This window comes from Hippocampus guttulatus, chromosome 14 (assembly GCF_054856545.1).
Source record: "Hippocampus guttulatus isolate MCC_2025c chromosome 14, RoL_Hgut_1.0, whole genome shotgun sequence".
Taxonomy (NCBI): Eukaryota; Metazoa; Chordata; class Actinopteri; order Syngnathiformes; family Syngnathidae; genus Hippocampus; species Hippocampus guttulatus.
This window is the reverse complement of record NC_141274.1, coordinates 19,869,553-19,894,055: the sequence shown is the minus strand read 5'-3', so window position 1 is coordinate 19,894,055 and position 24,503 is coordinate 19,869,553.

The window sequence follows — 24,503 nt, the reverse complement described above, 5'->3', positions numbered from 1 at the left end:
GTGCTCAGCTCGGGCTGAAAATGCATTTAAAGCAATGAAAACTCAAATTGAGTGTCACACCTAAACCAAAGGATTATGCACACACTTCAACATGTATTTTGTTCAGGATGACCTCCTGAAGCCTATATGAGCATTAATTTGACCACACAACTCATTCCTATGAAGATACATTCAAAGTCAGAAAGCGCGCTCAGCTTGGGCTGAAAATGCATTTAAAGCAATAAAAACTCAAATTGAGTGTCACGCCTAAACCAAAGGACTTATGCACACACTTCAACATGTATTTAGTTCAGGATAACCACCTGAAGCCTAAATGAGCATTAATTTGACCACACAACTCATTCCTATGAAGATACATTCAAAGTCAGAAAGCGCGCTCAGCTCGGGCTGAAAATGCATTTAAAGCAATAAAAACTCAAATTGAGTGTCACGCCTAAACCAAAGGACTTATGCACACACTTCAACATGTATTTAGTTCAGGATGACCACCTGAAGCCTAAAGAGCATTAATTTGACCACACAACTCATTCCTATGAAGATACACTCAAACTCACAAAACGTGCTCAGCTCGGGCTGAAAATGCATTTAAAGCAATGAAAACTCAAATTGAGTGTCACACCTAAACCAAAGGACTTATGCACACACTTCAACATGAATTTTGTTCAGGATGACCACCTGAAGCCTAAATGAGCATTAATTTGACCACACAACTCATTCCTATGAAGATACATTCAAAGTCAGAAAGCGCGCTCAGCTTGGGCTCAAAATGCATTTAAAGCAATAAAAACTCAAATTGAGTGTCACGCCTAAACCAAAGGACTTATGCACATACTTCAACATGTATTTATTTCAGGATGTCCTCCTGAAGCCTAAATGAGCAATAATTTGACTACACAACGCATTCCTATGAAGATACATTCAAAGTCAGAAAACGTGCTCAGCTCGGGCTGAAAATGCATTTAAAGCAATAAAAACTCAAATTGAGTGTCACGCCTAAACCAAAGGACTTATGCACACACTTCAACATGTATTTTGTTCAGGATGACCTCCTTGAAGCCTAAATGAGCGATAATTTGACCACACAACTCATTCCTATGAAGATACATTCAAAGTCAGAAAGCGCGCTCAGCTCGGGCTGAAAATGCATTTAAAGCAATAAAAACTCAAATTGAGTGTCACGCCTAAACCAAAGGACTTATGCACACACTTCAACATGTATTTTGTTCAGGATGACCACCTGAAGCCTAAATGAGCATTAATTTGACCACACAACTCATTCCTATGAAGATACATTCAAACTCACAAAATGTGCTCAGCTTGGGCTCAAAATGCATTTAAAGCAATAAAAACTCAAATTGAGTGTCACGCCTAAACCAAAGGACTTATGCACATACTTCAACATGTATTTATTTCAGGATGTCCTCCTGAAGCCTAAATGAGCAATAATTTGACTACACAACGCATTCCTATGAAGATACATTCAAAGTCAGAAAACGCGCTCAGCTCGGGCTGAAAATGCATTTAAAGCAATAAAAACTCAAATTGAGTGTCACGCCTAAACCAAAGGACTTATGCACACACTTCAACATGTATTTTGTTCAGGATGACCACCCGAAGCCTAAATGACCATTAATTTGACCACACAACTCATTCCTATGAAGATACATTCAAAGTCAGAAAGCGCGCTCAGCTCGGGCTGAAAATGCATTTAAAGCAATGAAAACTCAAATTGAATGTCACGCCTAAACCAAAGGACTTATGCACACACTTCAACATGTATTTAGTTCAGGATGACCACCTGAAGCCTAAATGAGCATTAACTTGACCACACAACTCATTCCTATGAAGATACATTCAAACTCACAAAACGTGCTCAGCTCGGGCTGAAAATGCATTTAAAGCAATAAAAACTCAAATTGAGTGTCACGCCTAAACCAAAGGACTTATGCACACACTTCAACATGAATTTTGTTCAGGATGACCTCCTGAAGCCCATAAGAGCATTAATTTGACTACACAACTCATTCCTATGAAGATACATTCAAACTCACAAAACGTGCTCAGCTCGGGCTGAAAATGCATTTAAAGCAATAAAAACTCAAATTGAGTGTCATGCCTAAACCAAAGGACTTATGCACACACTTCAACGTGTGTTTTGTTCAGGATGACCACCTGAAGCCTAAATGAGCATTACTTTGACCACACAACTCATTCCTATGAAGATACATTCAAACTCACAAAACGTGCTCAGCTCGGGCTGAAAATGCATTTAAAGCAATAAAAACTCAAATTGAGTGTCACGCCTAAACCAAAGGACTTATGCACACACTTCAACATGTATTTTGTTCAGGATGACCTCCTTGAAGCCTAAATGAGCGATAATTTGACCACACAACTCATTCCTATGAAGATACATTCAAAGTCAGAAAGCGCGCTCAGCTCGGGCTGAAAATGCATTTAAAGCAACAAAAACTCAAATTGAGTGTCACACCTAAACCAAAGGACTTATGCACACACTTCAACATGTATTTTGTTCAGGATGACCTCCTGAAGCCTATATGAGCATTCATTTGACCACACAACTCATTCCTATGAAGATACATTAAAACTCACAAAACGTGCTCAGCTCGGGTTGAAAATGCATTTAAAGCAATAAAAACTCAAATTGAGTGTCACACCTAAACCAAAGGATTATGCACACACTTCAACATGTATTTTGTTCAGGATGACCTCCTGAAGCCTATATGAGCATTAATTTGACCACACAACTCATTCCTATGAAGATACATTCAAGTTCACAAAACGTGCTCAGCTCGGGCTGAAAATGCATTTAAAGCAATAAAAACTCAAATTGAGTGTCACGCCTAAACCAACGGACTTATGCACACACTTCAACATGTATTTAGTTCAGGATGACCACCTGAAGCCTAAATGAGCATTAATTTGACCACACAACTCATTCCTATGAAGATACATACAAACTCACAAAACGTGCTCAGCTCGGGCTGAAAATGCATTTAAAGCAATAAAAACTCAAATTGAGTGTCACGCCTAAACCAAAGGACTTATGCACACACTTCAACATGTATTTAGTTCAGGATGACCACCTGAAGCCTAAATGAGCATTAATTTGACCACACAACTCATTCCTATGAAGATACATTCAAACTCACAAAACGTGCTCAGCTCGGGCTGAAAATGCATTTAAAGCAATAAAAACTCAAATTGAGTGTCACACCTAAACCAAAGGATTATGCACACACTTCAACATGTATTTTGTTCAGGATGACCTCCTGAAGCCTATATGAGCATTAATTTGACCACACAACTCATTCCTATGAAGATACATTCAAAGTCAGAAAGCGCGCTCAGCTTGGGCTGAAAATGCATTTAAAGCAATAAAAACTCAAATTGAGTGTCACGCCTAAACCAAAGGACTTATGCACACACTTCAACATGTATTTAGTTCAGGATAACCACCTGAAGCCTAAATGAGCATTAATTTGACCACACAACTCATTCCTATGAAGATACATTCAAACTCACAAAACGTGCTCAGCTCGGGCTGAAAATGCATTTAAAGCAATAAAAACTCAAAATGAGTGTCACGCCTAAACCAAAGGACTTATGCACACACTTCAACATGTATTTTGTTCAGGATGACCTCCTGAAGCCTAAATGAGCAATAATTTGACCACACAACTCATTCCTATGAAGATACATTCAAAGTCAGAAACCGCGCTCAGCTCGGGCTGAAAATGCATTTAAAGCAATAAAAACTCAAATTGAGTGTCACGCCTAAACCAAAGGACTTATGCACACACTTCAACATGTATTTAGTTCAGGATGACCACCTGAAGCCTAAAGAGCATTAATTTGACCACACAACTCATTCCTATGAAGATACATTCAAACTCACAAAACGTGCTCAGCTCGGGCTGAAAATGCATTTAAAGCAATAAAAACTCAAAATGAGTGTCACGCCTAAACCAAAGGACTTATGCACACACTTCAACATGAATTTTGTTCAGGATGACCACCTGAAGCCTAATTGAGCATTAATTTGACCACACAACTCATTCCTATGAAGATACATTCAAAGTCAGAAAGCGCGCTCAGCTCGGGATGAAAATGCATTTAAAGCAATAAAAACTCAAATTGAGTGTCACACCTAAACCAAAGGACTTATGCACACACTTCAACATTTATTTTGTTCAGGATGACCTCCTGAAGACCATATGAGCATTAATTTGACCACACAACTCATTCCTATGAAGATACATTCAAACACACAAAACGTGCTCAGCTCGGGCTGAAAATGCATTTAAAGCAATAAAAACTCAAATTGAGTGTCACGCCTAAACCAAAGAACTTATGCACACACTTCAACATGTATTTTGTTCAGGATGACCTCCTGAAGCCTAAATAAGCATTAATTTGACCACATAACTCATTCCTAAGAAGATACATTCAAACTCACAAAACGTGCTCAGCTCGGCCTGAAAATGCATTTAAAGCAATAAAAACTCAAATTGAGTGTCACGCCTAAACCAAAGGACTTATGCACACACTTCAACATGTATTTTGTTCAGGATGACCTCCTGAAGCCTAAATAAGCATTAATTTGACCACACAACTCATTCCTATGAAGATACATTCAAACTCACAAAACGTGCTCAGCTCGGCCTGAAAATGCATTTAAAGCAATAAAAACTCAAATTGAGTGTCACGCCCAAGCCAAAGGACTTATGCACACACTTCAACATGTACTTAATTCAGGATGTCCTCCTGAAGGCTAAATGAGCATTATTTTGATCACACAACTCATTCCTATGAAGATATATTCAAACTCACAAAACTTGCTCAGCTCGGGCTGAAAATGCATTTAAAGCAATAAAAACTCAAATTGAGTGTCACTCCTAAACCAAAGGACTTATGCACACACTTCAACATGTATTTAGTTCAGTATGTCCTCCTGAAGCCTAAATGACAATTAATTTGACTACACAACTCATTCCTATGAAGATACATTCAAAGTCAGAAAGCGCGCTCAGCTCGGTCTGAAAATGCATTTATAGCAATAAAAACTCAAATTGAGTGTCACGCCTAAACCAAAGGACTTATGCACACACTGCAACATGTATTTTGTTCAGGATGACCTCCTGAAGCCTTAATGAGCAGTAATTTGACCACACAACTCATTCCTATGAAGATACATTCAAAGTCAGAAAGCGCGCTCAGCTCAGGCTGAAAATGCATTTTAAGCAATAAAAACTCAAGTTGAGTGTCACGCCTAAACCAAAGGACTGATGCACACACTTCAACATGTATTTTGTTCAGGATGGCCTCCTGAAGCCTAAATGAGCATTAATTTGACTACACAACTCATTCCTATGAAGATACATTCAAAGCCAGAAAGCGCGCTCAGCTCGGGCTGAAAATGCATTTAAAGCAATAAAAACTCAAATTGAGTGTCACACCTAAACCAAAGGACTTATGCACACACTTCAACATTTATTTTGTTCAGGATGACCTCCTGAAGCCTATATTCCTATGAAGATACATTCAAACTCACAAAACTTGCTCAGCTCGGGCTGAAAATGCATTTAAAGCAATAAAAACTCAAATTGAGTGTCACGCCTAAACAAAAGGACTTATGCACACACTTCAACATGTATTTTGTTCAGGATGACATCCTGAAGCCTAAATGAGCATTAATTTGACCACAACCCTCATTCCTATGAAGATACATTCAAACTCAGAAAACGTGCTCAGCTCGGCCTGAAAATGCATTTCGCAATAAAAACTCAAATTGAGTGTCACGCCTAAACCAAAGGACTTATGCACGCACTTGAACATGTATTATGTTCAGGATGACCGCCTGAAGCCTATATGAGCATTAATTTGACCACACAACTCATTACTATGAAGATACATTCAAACTCACAAAACGCGCTCAGCTCGGGCTGAAAATGCATTTAAAGCAATAAAAACTCAAATTGAGTGTCACGCCTAAACCATAGGACTTATGCACGCACTTCAACATGTACTGAGTTCAGATGTCCTCCTGAAGCCTAAATGAGCATTGTTTTGATCACACAACTCATTCCTATGAAGATACATTCAAACTCACAAAACGTGCTCAGCTCGGGCTGAAAATGCATTTAAAGCAATAAAAACTCAAATTGAGTGTCACGCCTAAACCAAAGGACTTATGCACACACTTCAACATGTATTTAGTTCAGGATGTCCTCCTGAAGCCTAAATGAGCAGTAATTTGACCACACAACTCATTCCTATGAAGATACATTCAAACTCACAAAACGTGCTCAGCTCGGGCTGAAAATGCATTTAAAGCAATACAAACTCAAATTGAGTGTCACACCTAAACCAAAGGACTTATGCACACACTTCAACGTGTATTTTGTTCAGGATGTCCTCCTGAAGCCTAAATGAGCAGTAATTTGACCACACAACTCATTCCTATGAAGATACATTTAACTCAAAAAACGTGCTCAGCTTGGGCAGAAAATGCATTTAAAGCAAAAAAAAACTCAAATTGAGTGTCACACCTAAACCAAAGGACTTATGCACACACTTGAACATGTATTTAGTTCAGGATGTCCTCCTGAAGCCTAAATAAGCATTAATTTGACCACACAACTCATTCCTATGAAGATACATTCAAACTCAGAAAACGTGCTCAGCTCGTGTTGAAAATGCATTTAAAGCATTAAAAACTCAAATTGAGTGTCACACCTAAACCAAAGGACCTATGCACACACTTTAACATGTATTTTGTTCAGGATGACCTCCTGAAGCCTATATGAGCATTAATTTGACCACAAAACTCATTCCTATGAAGATACGTTCAAACTCACAAAACGTGCTCAGCTCGGGCTGAAAATGCATTTAAAGCGATAAAAACTCAAATTGAGTGTCACGCCTAAACCAAAGGACTTATGCACACACTTGAACATGTATTTAGTTCAGGATGTCCTCCTGAAGCCTAAATAAGCATTAATTTGACCACACAACTCATTCCTATGAAGATACATTCAAACTCAAAAAACGTGCTCAGCTCGGGCTGAAAATGCATTTAAAGCAATAAAAACTCTAATTGAGTGTCACGCCTAAACCAAAGGACTTATGCACACACTTCAACATGTATTTTGTTCAGGATGACCTCCTGAAGCCTAAATGAGCATTAATTTGACCACACAACTCATTCCTATGAAGATACATTCCAACTCACAAAACGTGCTCAGCTCGGCCTGAAAATGCATTTAAAGCAATAAAAACTCAAATTGAGTGTCACGCCCAAACCAAGGGACTTATGCACACACTTCAACATGTACTTAGTTCAGGATGTCCTCCTGAAGCCTAAATGAGCATTAATTTGATCACACAACTCATTCCTATGAAGATACATTCAAACTCAAAAAACGTGCTCAGCTTGGCAAAAAACGCATTTAAAGCAATAAAAACTCAAATTGAGTGTCACGCCTAAACCAAAGGACTGATGCACACACTTCAACATGTGTTTTGTTCAGGATGGAATCCTGAAGCCTAAATGAGCATTAATTTGACTACACAACTCATTCCTATGAAGATACATTCAAAGTCAGAAAGCGCGCTCAGCTCGGGCTGAAAATGCATTTAAAGCAATAAAAACTCATATTGAGTGTCACGCCTAAACCAAAGGACTTATGCACACACTTCAACATGTATTTTGTTCAGGATGACCTCCTGAAGCCTAAATAAGCATTAATTTCACCACACAACTCATTCCTATGAAGATACATTCAAACACACAAAACGTGCTCAGCTCGGCCTGAAAATGCATTTAAAGCAATAAAAACTCAAATTGAGTGTCACACCTAAACCAAAGGATTATGCACACACTTCAACATGTATTTTGTTCAGGATGACCTCCTGAAGCCTATATGAGCATTAATTTGACCACACAACTCATTCCTATGAAGATACATTCAAAGTCAGAAAGCGCGCTCAGCTTGGGCTGAAAATGCATTTAAAGCAATAAAAACTCAAATTGAGTGTCACGCCTAAACCAAAGGACTTATGCACACACTTCAACATGTATTTAGTTCAGGATAACCACCTGAAGCCTAAATGAGCATTAATTTGACCACACAACTCATTCCTATGAAGATACATTCAAACTCACAAAACGTGCTCAGCTCGGGCTGAAAATGCATTTAAAGCAATAAAAACTCAAAATGAGTGTCACGCCTAAACCAAAGGACTTATGCACACACTTCAACATGTATTTTGTTCAGGATGACCTCCTGAAGCCTAAATGAGCAATAATTTGACCACACAACTCATTCCTATGAAGATACATTCAAAGTCAGAAAGCGCGCTCAGCTCGGGCTGAAAATGCATTTAAAGCAATAAAAACTCAAATTGAGTGTCACGCCTAAACCAAAGGACTTATGCACACACTTCAACATGTATTTAGTTCAGGATGACCACCTGAAGCCTAAAGAGCATTAATTTGACCACACAACTCATTCCTATGAAGATACATTCAAACTCACAAAACGTGCTCAGCTCGGGCTGAAAATGCATTTAAAGCAATAAAAACTCAAAATGAGTGTCACGCCTAAACCAAAGGACTTATGCACACACTTCAACATGAATTTTGTTCAGGATGACCACCTGAAGCCTAAATGAGCATTAATTTGACCACACAACTCATTCCTATGAAGATACATTCAAAGTCAGAAAGCGCGCTCAGCTCGGGATGAAAATGCATTTAAAGCAATAAAAACTCAAATTGAGTGTCACACCTAAACCAAAGGACTTATGCACACACTTCAACATTTATTTTGTTCAGGATGACCTCCTGAAGACCATATGAGCATTAATTTGACCACACAACTCATTCCTATGAAGATACATTCAAACTCACAAAACGTGCTCAGCTCGGGCTGAAAATGCATTTAAAGCAATAAAAACTCAAATTGAGTGTCACGCCTAAACCAAAGAACTTATGCACACACTTCAACATGTATTTTGTTCAGGATGACCTCCTGAAGCCTAAATAAGCATTAATTTGACCACATAACTCATTCCTAAGAAGATACATTCAAACTCACAAAACGTGCTCAGCTCGGCCTGAAAATGCATTTAAAGCAATAAAAACTCAAATTGAGTGTCACGCCTAAACCAAAGGACTTATGCACACACTTCAACATGTATTTTGTTCAGGATGACCTCCTGAAGCCTAAATAAGCATTAATTTGACCACACAACTCATTCCTATGAAGATACATTCAAACTCACAAAACGTGCTCAGCTCGGCCTGAAAATGCATTTAAAGCAATAAAAACTCAAATTGAGTGTCACGCCCAAGCCAAAGGACTTATGCACACACTTCAACATGTACTTAATTCAGGATGTCCTCCTGAAGGCTAAATGAGCATTATTTTGATCACACAACTCATTCCTATGAAGATATATTCAAACTCACAAAACTTGCTCAGCTCGGGCTGAAAATGCATTTAAAGCAATAAAAACTCAAATTGAGTGTCACTCCTAAACCAAAGGACTTATGCACACACTTCAACATGTATTTAGTTCAGTATGTCCTCCTGAAGCCTAAATGACAATTAATTTGACTACACAACTCATTCCTATGAAGATACATTCAAAGTCAGAAAGCGCGCTCAGCTCGGTCTGAAAATGCATTTATAGCAATAAAAACTCAAATTGAGTGTCACGCCTAAACCAAAGGACTTATGCACACACTGCAACATGTATTTTGTTCAGGATGACCTCCTGAAGCCTAAATGAGCAGTAATTTGACCACACAACTCATTCCTATGAAGATACATTCAAAGTCAGAAAGCGCGCTCAGCTCAGGCTGAAAATGCATTTTAAGCAATAAAAACTCAAGTTGAGTGTCACGCCTAAACCAAAGGACTGATGCACACACTTCAACATGTATTTTGTTCAGGATGGCCTCCTGAAGCCTAAATGAGCATTAATTTGACTACACAACTCATTCCTATGAAGATACATTCAAAGCCAGAAAGCGCGCTCAGCTCGGGCTGAAAATGCATTTAAAGCAATAAAAACTCAAATTGAGTGTCACACCTAAACCAAAGGACTTATGCACACACTTCAACATGTATTTTGTTCAGGATGACATCCTGAAGCCTAAATGAGCATTAATTTGACCACACAACTCATTCTATGAAGATACATTCAAACTCACAAAACGTGCTCAGCTCGGGCTGAAAATGCATTTAAAGCAATAAAAACTCAAATTGAGTGTCACACCTAAACCAAAGGATTATGCACACACTTCAACATGTATTTTGTTCAGGATGACCTCCTGAAGCCTATATGAGCATTAATTTGACCACACAACTCATTCCTATGAAGATACATTCAAAGTCAGAAAGCGCGCTCAGCTTGGGCTGAAAATGCATTTAAAGCAATAAAAACTCAAATTGAGTGTCACGCCTAAACCAAAGGACTTATGCACACACTTCAACATGTATTTAGTTCAGGATAACCACCTGAAGCCTAAATGAGCATTAATTTGACCACACAACTCATTCCTATGAAGATACATTCAAACTCACAAAACGTGCTCAGCTCGGGCTGAAAATGCATTTAAAGCAATAAAAACTCAAAATGAGTGTCACGCCTAAACCAAAGGACTTATGCACACACTTCAACATGTATTTTGTTCAGGATGACCTCCTGAAGCCTAAATGAGCAATAATTTGACCACACAACTCATTCCTATGAAGATACATTCAAAGTCAGAAAGCGCGCTCAGCTCGGGCTGAAAATGCATTTAAAGCAATAAAAACTCAAATTGAGTGTCACGCCTAAACCAAAGGACTTATGCACACACTTCAACATGTATTTAGTTCAGGATGACCACCTGAAGCCTAAAGAGCATTAATTTGACCACACAACTCATTCCTATGAAGATACATTCAAACTCACAAAACGTGCTCAGCTCGGGCTGAAAATGCATTTAAAGCAATAAAAACTCAAAATGAGTGTCACGCCTAAACCAAAGGACTTATGCACACACTTCAACATGAATTTTGTTCAGGATGACCACCTGAAGCCTAAATGAGCATTAATTTGACCACACAACTCATTCCTATGAAGATACATTCAAAGTCAGAAAACGCGCTCAGCTCGGGATGAAAATGCATTTAAAGCAATAAAAACTCAAATTGAGTGTCACACCTAAACCAAAGGACTTATGCACACACTTCAACATTTATTTTGTTCAGGATGACCTCCTGAAGACCATATGAGCATTAATTTGACCACACAACTCATTCCTATGAAGATACATTCAAACTCACAAAACGTGCTCAGCTCGGGCTGAAAATGCATTTAAAGCAATAAAAACTCAAATTGAGTGTCACGCCTAAACCAAAGAACTTATGCACACACTTCAACATGTATTTTGTTCAGGATGACCTCCTGAAGCCTAAATAAGCATTAATTTGACCACATAACTCATTCCTAAGAAGATACATTCAAACTCACAAAACGTGCTCAGCTCGGCCTGAAAATGCATTTAAAGCAATAAAAACTCAAATTGAGTGTCACGCCTAAACCAAAGGACTTATGCACACACTTCAACATGTATTTTGTTCAGGATGACCTCCTGACGCCTAAATAAGCATTAATTTGACCACACAACTCATTCCTATGAAGATACATTCAAACTCACAAAACGTGCTCAGCTCGGCCTGAAAATGCATTTAAAGCAATAAAAACTCAAATTGAGTGTCACGCCCAAGCCAAAGGACTTATGCACACACTTCAACATGTACTTAATTCAGGATGTCCTCCTGAAGGCTAAATGAGCATTATTTTGATCACACAACTCATTCCTATGAAGATATATTCAAACTCACAAAACTTGCTCAGCTCGGGCTGAAAATGCATTTAAAGCAATAAAAACTCAAATTGAGTGTCACTCCTAAACCAAAGGACTTATGCACACACTTCAACATGTATTTAGTTCAGTATGTCCTCCTGAAGCCTAAATGACAATTAATTTGACTACACAACTCATTCCTATGAAGATACATTCAAAGTCAGAAAGCGCGCTCAGCTCGGTCTGAAAATGCATTTATAGCAATAAAAACTCAAATTGAGTGTCACGCCTAAACCAAAGGACTTATGCACACACTGCAACATGTATTTTGTTCAGGATGACCTCCTGAAGCCTAAATGAGCAGTAATTTGACCACACAACTCATTCCTATGAAGATACATTCAAAGTCAGAAAGCGCGCTCAGCTCAGGCTGAAAATGCATTTTAAGCAATAAAAACTCAAGTTGAGTGTCACGCCTAAACCAAAGGACTGATGCACACACTTCAACATGTATTTTGTTCAGGATGGCCTCCTGAAGCCTAAATGAGCATTAATTTGACTACACAACTCATTCCTATGAAGATACATTCAAAGCCAGAAAGCGCGCTCAGCTCGGGCTGAAAATGCATTTAAAGCAATAAAAATTCAAATTGAGTGTCACACCTAAACCAAAGGACTTATGCACACACTTCAACATTTATTTTGTTCAGGATGACCTCCTGAAGCCTATATTCCTATGAAGATACATTCAAACTCACAAAACTTGCTCAGCTCGGGCTGAAAATGCATTTAAAGCAATAAAAACTCAAATTGAGTGTCACGCCTAAACAAAAGGACTTATGCACACACTTCAACATGTATTTTGTTCAGGATGACATCCTGAAGCCTAAATGAGCATTAATTTGACCACAACCCTCATTCCTATGAAGATACATTCAAACTCAGAAAACGTGCTCAGCTCGGCCTGAAAATGCATTTCGCAATAAAAACTCAAATTGAGTGTCACGCCTAAACCATAGGACTTATGCACGCACTTCAACATGTACTGAGTTCAGATGTCCTCCTGAAGCCTAAATGAGCATTGTTTTGATCACACAACTCATTCCTATGAAGATACATTCAAACTCACAAAACGTGCTCAGCTCGGGCTGAAAATGCATTTAAAGCAATAAAAACTCAAATTGAGTGTCACGCCTAAACCATAGGACTTATGCACGCACTTCAACATGTACTGAGTTCAGATGTCCTCCTGAAGCCTAAATGAGCATTGTTTTGATCACACAACTCATTCCTATGAAGATACATTCAAACTCACAAAACGTGCTCAGCTCGGGCTGAAAATGCATTTAAAGCAATAAAAACTCAAATTGAGTGTCACGCCTAAACCAAAGGACTTATGCACACACTTCAACATGTATTTAGTTCAGGATGTCCTCCTGAAGCCTAAATGAGCAGTAATTTGACCACACAACTCATTCCTATGAAGATACATTCAAACTCACAAAACGTGCTCAGCTCGGGCTGAAAATGCATTTAAAGCAATACAAACTCAAATTGAGTGTCACACCTAAACCAAAGGACTTATGCACACACTTCAACGTGTATTTTGTTCAGGATGTCCTCCTGAAGCCTAAATGAGCAGTAATTTGACCACACAACTCATTCCTATGAAGATACATTTACTTCAAAAAACGTGCTCAGCTTGGGCAGAAAATGCATTTAAAGCAAAAAAAAACTCAAATTGAGTGTCACACCTAAACCAAAGGACTTATGCACACACTTGAACATGTATTTAGTTCAGGATGTCCTCCTGAAGCCTAAATAAGCATTAATTTGACCACACAACTCATTCCTATGAAGATACATTCAAACTCAGAAAACGTGCTCAGCTCGTGTTGAAAATGCATTTAAAGCATTAAAAACTCAAATTGAGTGTCACACCTAAACCAAAGGACCTATGCACACACTTTAACATGTATTTTGTTCAGGATGACCTCCTGAAGCCTATATGAGCATTAATTTGACCACAAAACTCATTCCTATGAAGATACATTCAAACTCACAAAACGTGCTCAGCTCGGGCTGAAAATGCATTTAAAGCGATAAAAACTCAAATTGAGTGTCACGCCTAAACCAAAGGACTTATGCACACACTTGAACATGTATTTAGTTCAGGATGTCCTCCTGAAGCCTAAATAAGCATTAATTTGACCACACAACTCATTCCTATGAAGATACATTCAAACTCAAAAAACGTGCTCAGCTTGGGCTGAAAATGCATTTAAAGCAATAAAAACTCAAATTGAGTGTCACGCCTAAACCAAAGGACTTATGCACACACTTCAACATGTATTTTGTTCAGGATGACCTCCTGAAGCCTAAATGAGCATTAATTTGACCACACAACTCATTCCTATGAAGATACATTCCAACTCACAAAACGTGCTCAGCTCGGCCTGAAAATGCATTTAAAGCAATAAAAACTCAAATTGAGTGTCACGCCCAAACCAAGGGACTTATGCACACACTTCAACATGTACTTAGTTCAGGATGTCCTCCTGAAGCCTAAATGAGCATTAATTTGATCACACAACTCATTCCTATGAAGATACATTCAAACTCAAAAAACGTGCTCAGCTTGGCAAAAAACGCATTTAAAGCAATAAAAACTCAAATTGAGTGTCACGCCTAAACCAAAGGACTGATGCACACACTTCAACATGTGTTTTGTTCAGGATGGAATCCTGAAGCCTAAATGAGCATTAATTTGACTACACAACTCATTCCTATGAAGATACATTCAAAGTCAGAAAGCGCGCTCAGCTCGGGCTGAAAATGCATTTAAAGCAATAAAAACTCATATTGAGTGTCACGCCTAAACCAAAGGACTGATGCACACACTTCAACATGTCTTTTGTTCAGAATGGCCTCCTGAAGCATAAATGAGCATTAATTTGACTACACAACTCATTCCAATGAAGATACATTCAAAGTCACAAAACGTGCTCAGCTCGGCCTGAAAATGCATTTAAAGCAATAAAAACTCAAATTGAGTGTCGCGCCCAAACCAAAGGACTTATGCACACACTTCAACATGTACTGAGTTCAGGATGTCCTCCTGAAGCCTAAATGAGCATATTTTTGATCACACAACTCATTCCAATGAAGATACATTCAAAGTCACAAAACGTGCTCAGCTCGGGCTGAAAATGCATTTAAAGCAATAAAAACTCAAATTGAGTGTCACGCCTAAACCAAAGGACTTATGCCCACACTTCAACATGTATTTAGTTCAGGATGTCCTCCTGAAGCCTAAATGAGCAGTAATTTGACCACACAACTCATTCCTATGAAGATACATTCAAACTCAAAAAACGTGCTCAGCTCGGGCTGAAAATGCATTTAAAGCAATAAAAACTCAAATTGAGTGTCACGCCTAAACCAAAGGACTTGTGCCCACACTTCCACATGTATTTAGTTCAGGATGTCCTCCTGAAGCCTAAATGAGCAGTAATTTGACCACACAACTCATTCCTATGAAGATACATTTAAACTCACAAAACGTGCTCAGCTTGGCCTGAAAATGCATTTAAAGCAATAAAAACTCAAATTGAGTGTCACACCCAAAACAAAGGACTTTTGCACACACTTCAACATGTATTTAGTTCAGGATGTCCTCCTGAAGCCTAAATGAGCATTCATTTGACTACACAACTCATTCCTATAAAGATACATTCAAACTCAAAAAACGTGCTCAGCTCGGCAAAAAATGCATTTAAAGCAATAAAAACTCAAATTGAGTGTCACGCCTAAACCAAAGGACTGATGCACACACTTCAACATGTATTTTGTTCAGGATGGCCTCCTGAAGCCTAAATGAGCATTAATTTGACTACACAACTCATTCCTATGAAGATACATTCAAAGTCAGAAAGCGCGCTCAGGTCGGGCTGAAAATGCATTCAAAGCAATAAAAACTCAAATTTAGTGTCACACCTAAACCAAAGGACTTCTGCACACACTTCAACATGGATTTTGTTCAGGATGACCTCCTGAAGCCTAAATGAGCATTAATTTGACCATACAACTCATTCCTATGAAGATACATTCAAACTCACAAAACGTGCTCAGCTCGGCCTGAAAATGCATTTAAAGCAATAAAAACTCAAATTGACTGTCACGCCCAAACCAAAGGACTTATGCACACACTTCAACATGTACTGAGTTCAGGATGTCCTCCTGAAGCCTAAATGAGCATTGTTTTGATCACACAACTCATTCCTATGAAGATACATTCAAACTCACAAAACGTGCTCAGCTCGGGCTGAAAATGCATTTAAAGCAATAAAAACTCAAATTGACTGTCACGCCTAAACCAAAGGACTTATGCACACACTTCAACATGTATTTAGTTCAGGATGTCCTCCTGAAGCCTAAATGAGCAGTAATTTGACCACACAACTCATTCCTATGAAGATACATTCAAACTCACAAAACGTGCTCAGCTCGGGCTGAAAATGCATTTAAAGCAATAAAAACTCAAATTGAGTGTCACGCCTAAACCAAAGGACTAATGCACACACTTCAACATGTATTTAGTTCAGGATGTCCTCCTGAAGCCTAAATGAGCAGTAATTTGACCACACAACTCATTCCTATGAAGATACATTTAACTCAAAAAACGTGCTCAGCTTGGGCAGAAAATGTATTTAAAGCAAAAAAAACTCAAATTGAGTGTCACGCCTAAACCAAAGGACTTATGCACACACTTGAACATGTATTTAGTTCAGGATGTCCTCCTGAAGCCTAAATAAGCATTAATTTGACCACACAACTCATTGCTATGAAGATACATTCAAACTCAGAAAACGAGCTCAGCTCGGGCTGAAAATGCATTTAAAGCAATAAAAACTCAAATTGAGTGTCACACCTAAACCAAAGGACTTATGCACACACTTCAACATGTCTTTTGTTCAGGATGGCCTCCTGAAGCATAAATGAGCATTAATTTGACTACACAACTCATTCCAATGAAGATACATTCAAAGTCACAAAACGTGCTCAGCTCGGCCTGAAAATGCATTTAAAGCAATAAAAACTCACATTGAGTGTCACGCCCAAAACAAAGGACTTATGCACACACTTCAACATGTATTTACTTCAGGATGTCCTCCTGAAGCCTAATGAGCATTAATTTGACCACACAACTCATTCCTTTGAAGATACATTCAAACTCACAAAACGTGCTCAGCTCGGCCTGAAAATGCATTTAAAGCAATAAAAACTCAAATTGAGTGTCACGCCTAAACCAAAGGGCTTATGCACACACTTCAACATGTATTTAGTTCAGGATGTCCTCCTGAAGCCTAAATGAGCAGTAATTTGACCACACAACTCATTCCTATGAAGATACATTTAACTCAAAAAACGTGCTCAGCTTGGGCAGAAAATGTATTTAAAGCAAAAAAAACTCAAATTGAGTGTCACGCCTAAACCAAAGGACTAATGCACACACTTCAACATGTATTTAGTTCAGGATGTCCTCCTGAAGCCTAAATGAGCATTAATTTGACTACACAACTCATTCCTATAAAGATACATTCAAACTCAAAAAACGTGCTCAGCTCGGCAAAAAATGCATTTAAAGCAATAAAAACTCAAATTGAGTGTCACGCCTAAACCAAAGGACTGATGCACACACTTCAACATGTATTTTGTTCAGGATGGCCTCCTGAAGCCTAAATGAGCATTAATTTGACTAAACAACTCATTCCTATGAAGATACATTCAAAGTCAGAAAGCGCGCTCAGGTCGGGCTGAAAATGCATTCAAAGCAATAAAAACTCAAATTTAGTGTCACACCTAAACCAAAGGACTTCTGCACACACTTCAACATGGATTTTGTTCAGGATGACCTCCTGAAGCCTAAATGAGCATTAATTTGACCATACAACTCATTCCTATGAAGATACATTCAAACTCACAAAACGTGCTCAGCTCGGCCTGAAAATGCATTTAAAGCAATGAAAACTCAAATTGACTGTCACGCCCAAACCAAAGGACTTATGCACACACTTCAACATGTACTGAGTTCAGGATGTCCTCCTGAAGCCTAAATGAGCATTGTTTTGATCACACAACTCATTCCTATGAAGATACATTCAAACTCACAAAACGTGCTCAGCTCGGGCTGAAAATGCATTTAAAGCAATAAAAACTCAAATTGACTGTCACGCCTAAACCAAAGGACTTATGCACACACTTCAACATGTATTTAGTTCAGGATGTCCTCCTGAAGCCTAAATGAGCAGTAATTTGACCACACAACTCATTCCTATGAAGATACATTCAAACTCACAAAACGTGCTCAGCTCGGCCTGAAAATGCATTTAAAGCAATGAAAACTCAAATTGACCGTCACGCCCAAACCAAAGGACTTATGCACACACTTCAACATGTACTGAGTTCAGGATGTCCTCCTGAAGCCTAAATGAGCATTGTTTTGATCACACAACTCATTCCTATGAAGATACATTCAAACTCACAAAACGTGCTCAGCTCGGGCTGAAAATGCATTTAAAGCAATAAAAACTCAAATTGACTGTCACGCCTAAACCAAAGGACTTATGCACACACTTCAACATGTATTTAGTTCAGGATGTCCTCCTGAAGCCTAAATGAGCAGTAATTTGACCACACAACTCATTCCTATGAAGATACATTCAAACTCACAAAACGTGCTCAGCTCGGGCTGAAAATGCATTTAAAGCAATAAAAACTCAAATTGAGTGTCACGCCTAAACCAAAGGACTAATGCACACACTTCAACATGTATTTAGTTCAGGATGTCCTCCTGAAGCCTAAATGAGCAGTAATTTGACCACACAACTCATTCCTATGAAGATACATTTAACTCAAAAAACGTGCTCAGCTTGGGCAGAAAATGTATTTAAAGCAAAAAAAAATCAAATTGAGTGTCACGCCTAAACCAAAGGACTTATGCACACACTTGAACATGTATTTTGTTCAGGATGTCCTGCTGAAGCCTAAATAAGCATTAATTTGACCACACAACTCATTCCTATGAAGATACATTCAAAGTCAGAAAGCGCGCTCAGCTCGGGCTGAAAATGCATTCAAAGCAATAAAAACTCAAATTTAGTGTCACACCTAAACCAAAGGACTTCTGCACACACTTCAACATGTATTTTGTTCAGGATGACCTCCTGAAGCCTATATTCCTATGAAGATACATTCAAACTCACAAAACGTGCTCAGCTCGGGCTGAAAATGCATTTAAAGCAATAAAAACTCAAATTGAGTGTCACGCCTAAACCATAGGACTTATGCACACACTTCAACATGTACTGAGTTCAGGATGTCCTCCTGAAGCCTAAATGAGCATTGTTTTGATCACACAACTCATTCCTATGAAGATACATTCAAACTCACAAAACGTGCTCAGCTCGGGCTGAAAATGCATTTAAAGCAATAAAAACTCAAATTTAGTGTCACACCTAAACCAAAGGACTTATGCACACACTTCAACATGTATTTTGTTCAGGATGACCTCCTGAAGCCTATATTCCTATGAAGATACATTCAAACTCACAAAACGTGCTCAGCTCGGGCTGAAAATGCATTTAAAGCAATAAAAACTCAAATTGAGTGTCACGCCTAAACCAAAGGACTTATGCACACACTTCAACATGTATTTAGTTCAGGATGTCCTCCTGAAGCCTAAATGAGCATTAATTTGACTACACAACTCATTCCAATGAAGATACATTCAAAGTCACAAAACGTGCTCAGCTCGGCCTGAAAATGCATTTAAAGCAATAAAAACTCAAATTGAGTGTCGCGCCCAAACCAAAGGACTTATGCACACACTTGAACATGTATTTAGTTCAGGATGTCCTCCTGAAGCCTAAATAAGCATTAATTTGACCACACAACTCATTCCTATGAAGATACATTCAAAGTCACAAAACGTGCTCAGCTCGGCCTGAAAATGTATTTAAAGCAATAAAAACTCAAATTGAATGTCGCGCCCAAACCAAAGGACTTATGCACACACTTCAACATGTATTTTGTTCAGGATGACATCCTGAAGCCTAAATGAGAATTAATTTGACTACACAACTCATTCCAATGAAGATACATTCAAAGTCACAAAACGTGCTCAGCTCGGCCTGAAAATGTATTTAAAGCAATAAAAACTCAAATTGAATGTCGCGCCCAAACCAAAGGACTTATGCACACACTTCAACATGTATTTTGTTCAGGATGACATCCTGAAGCCTAAATGAGAATTAATTTGACCACACAACTCATTCCTATGAAGATACATTCAAACTCACAAAACGTGCTCAGCTCGGGCTTAAAATGCATTTAAAGCAATGAAAACTTAAATTGAGTGTCACGCCTAAACCAAAGGACTTATGCACACACTTCAACATGTATTTAGTTCAGGATGACCACCTGAAGCCTAAATGAGCATTAATTTGACCACACAACTCATTCCTATGAAGATACATTCAAACTCACAAAACGTGCTCAGCTCGGGCTGAAAATGCATTTAAAGCAATAAAAACTCAAATTGAGTGTCACGCCTAAACCAAAGGACTTATGCACACACTTCAACATGTATTTTGTTCAGGATGACCTCCTTGAAGCCTAAATGAGCATTAATTTGACCACACAACTCATTCCTATGAAGATACATTCAAACTCACAAAACGTGCTCAGCTCGGGCTGAAAATGCATTTAAAGCAATAAAAACTCAAATTGAGTGTCACGCCTAAACCAAAGGACTTATACACACACTTCAACATGTATTTTATTCAGGATGACCTCCTGAAGCCCATATGAGCATTAATTTGACCACACAACTCATTCCTATGAAGATACATTCAAACACACAAAACGTGCTCAGCTCGGGCTGAAAATGCATTTAAAGCAATAAAAACTCAAATTGAGTGTCACGCCTAAACCAAAGGACTTATGCACACACTTCAACATGTATTTTGTTCAGGATGACCGACTGACGCCTAAAAGAGCATTAATTTGACCACACAACTCATTCCTATGAAGATACATTCAAACTCACAAAACGTGCTCAGCTCGGGCTGAAAATGCATTTAAAGCAATAAAAACTCAAATTGAGTGTCACGCCTAAACCAAAGGACTTATGCACACACTTGAACATGTATTTTGTTCAGGATGACCTCCTGAAGCCTAAATGAGCAATAATTTGACCACACAACTCATTCCTATGAAGATACATTCAAAGTCAGAAAGCACGCTCAGCTCGGGCTGAAAATGCATTTAAAGCAATAAAAACTCAAATTGAGTGTCACGCCTAAACCAAAGGACTTATACACACACTTCAACATGTATTTTGTTCAGGATGACCTCCTGAAGCCTAAATGAGCAATAATTTGACCACACAACTCATTCCTATGAAGATACATTCAAAGTCAGAAAGCGCGCTCAGCTCGGGCTGAAAAAGCATTTAAAGCAATAAAAACTCAAATTGAGTGTCACGCCTAAAACAAAGGACGTATGCACACACTTCAACATGTATTTAGTTCAGGATGACCACCTGAAGCCTAAATGAGCATTAATTTGACTACACAACTCATTCCTATGAAGATACATTCAAACACACAAAACGTGCTCAGCTCGGGCTGAAAATGCATTTAAAGCAATAAAAACTCAAATTGAGTGTCACGCCTAAACCAAAGGACTTATGCACACACTTCAACATGTATTTTGTTCAGGATGACCACCTGACGCCTAAATAAGCATTAATTTGACCACACAACTCATTCCTATGAAGATACATTCAAACTCACAAAACGTGCTCAGCTCGGGCTGAAAATGCATTTAAAGCAATAAAAACTCAAATTGAGTGTCACGCCTAAACCAAAGGACTTATACACACACTTCAACATGTATTTTGTTCAGGATGACCTCCTGAAGCCTAAATGAGCAATAATTTGACCACACAACTCATTCCTATGAAGATACATTCAAAGTCAGAAAGCGCGCTCAGCTCGGGCTGAAAAAGCATTTAAAGCAATAAAAACTCAAATTGAGTGTCACGCCTAAAACAAAGGACGTATGCACACACTTCAACATGTATTTAGTTCAGGATGACCACCTGAAGCCTAAATGAGCATTAATTTGACCACACAACTCATTCCTATGAAGATACATTCAAACTCACAAAACGTGCTCAGCTCGGGCTGAAAATGCATTTAAAGCAATAAAAACTCAAATTGAGTGTCACACCTAAACCAAAGGACTTATGCACACACTTCAACATGTATTTTGTTCAGGATGACCTCCTGAAACCCATATGAGCATTAATTTGACCACACAACTCATTCCTATGAAGATACATTCAAACTCACAAAACGTGCTCAGCTCGGGCTGAAAATGCATTTAAAGCAATAAAAACTCAAATTGAGTGTCACGCCTAAACCAAAGGACTTATGCACACACTTCAACATGTATTTTGTTCAGGATGACCACCTGAAGCCTAAATGAGCATTAATTTGACCACACAACTCATTCCTATGAAGATACATTCAAACTCACAAAATGTGCTCAGCTCGGGCTGAAAATGCATTTAAAGCAATGAAAACTCAAATTGACTGTCACACCCAAACCAAAGGACTTATGCACACACTTCAACATGTACTGAGTTCAGGATGTCCTCCTGAAGCCTAAATGAGCATTGTTTTGATCACACAACTCATTCCTATGAAGATACATTCAAACTCACAAAACGTGCTCAGCTCGGGCTGAAAATGCATTTAAAGCAATAAAAACTCAAATTGACTGTCACGCCTAAACCAAAGGACTTATGCACACACTTCAACATGTATTTAGTTCAGGATGTCCTCCTGAAGCCTAAATGAGCAGTAATTTGACCACACAACTCATTCCTATGAAGATACATTCAAACTCACAAAACGTGCTCAGCTCGGGCTGAAAATGCATTTAAAGCAATAAAAACTCAAATTGAGTGTCACGCCTAAACCAAAGGACTAATGCACACACTTCAACATGTATTTAGTTCAGGATGTCCTCCTGAAGCCTAAATGAGCAGTAATTTGACCACACAACTCATTCCTATGAAGATACATTTAACTCAAAAAACGTGCTCAGCTTGGGCAGAAAATGTATTTAAAGCAAAAAAAAATCAAATTGAGTGTCACGCCTAAACCAAAGGACTTATGCACACACTTGAACATGTATTTTGTTCAGGATGTCCTGCTGAAGCCTAAATAAGCATTAATTTGACCACACAACTCATTCCTATGAAGATACATTCAAAGTCAGAAAGCGCGCTCAGCTCGGGCTGAAAATGCATTCAAAGCAATAAAAACTCAAATTTAGTGTCACACCTAAACCAAAGGACTTCTGCACACACTTCAACATGTATTTTGTTCAGGATGACCTCCTGAAGCCTATATTCCTATGAAGATACATTCAAACTCACAAAACGTGCTCAGCTCGGGCTGAAAATGCATTTAAAGCAATAAAAACTCAAATTGAGTGTCACGCCTAAACCATAGGACTTATGCACACACTTCAACATGTACTGAGTTCAGGATGTCCTCCTGAAGCCTAAATGAGCATTGTTTTGATCACACAACTCATTCCTATGAAGATACATTCAAACTCACAAAACGTGCTCAGCTCGGGCTGAAAATGCATTTAAAGCAATAAAAACTCAAATTTAGTGTCACACCTAAACCAAAGGACTTATGCACACACTTCAACATGTATTTTGTTCAGGATGACCTCCTGAAGCCTATATTCCTATGAAGATACATTCAAACTCACAAAACGTGCTCAGCTCGGGCTGAAAATGCATTTAAAGCAATAAAAACTCAAATTGAGTGTCACGCCTAAACCAAAGGACTTATGCACACACTTCAACAAGTATTTAGTTCAGGATGTCCTCCTGAAGCCTAAATGAGCATTAATTTGACTACACAACTCATTCCAATGAAGATACATTCAAAGTCACAAAACGTGCTCAGCTCGGCCTGAAAATGCATTTAAAGCAATAAAAACTCAAATTGAGTGTCGCGCCCAAACCAAAGGACTTATGCACACACTTGAACATGTATTTAGTTCAGGATGTCCTCCTGAAGCCTAAATAAGCATTAATTTGACCACACAACTCATTCCTATGAAGATACATTCAATCTCAGAAAACGAGCTCAGCTCGGGCTGAAAATGCATTTAAAGCAATAAAAACTCAAATTGAGTGTCACACCTAAACCAAAGGACTTATGCACACACTTCAACATGTCTTTTGTTCAGGATGGCCTCCTGAAGCATAAATGAGCATTAATTTGACTACACAACTCATTCCAATGAAGATACATTCAAAGTCACAAAACGTGCTCAGCTCGGCCTGAAAATGTATTTAAAGCAATAAAAACTCAAATTGAGTGTCGCGCCCGAACCAAAGGACTTATGCACACACTTCAACATGTATTTTGTTCAGGATGACATCCTGAAGCCTAAATGAGAATTAATTTGACCACACAACTCATTCCTATGAAGATACATTCAAACTCACAAAACGTGC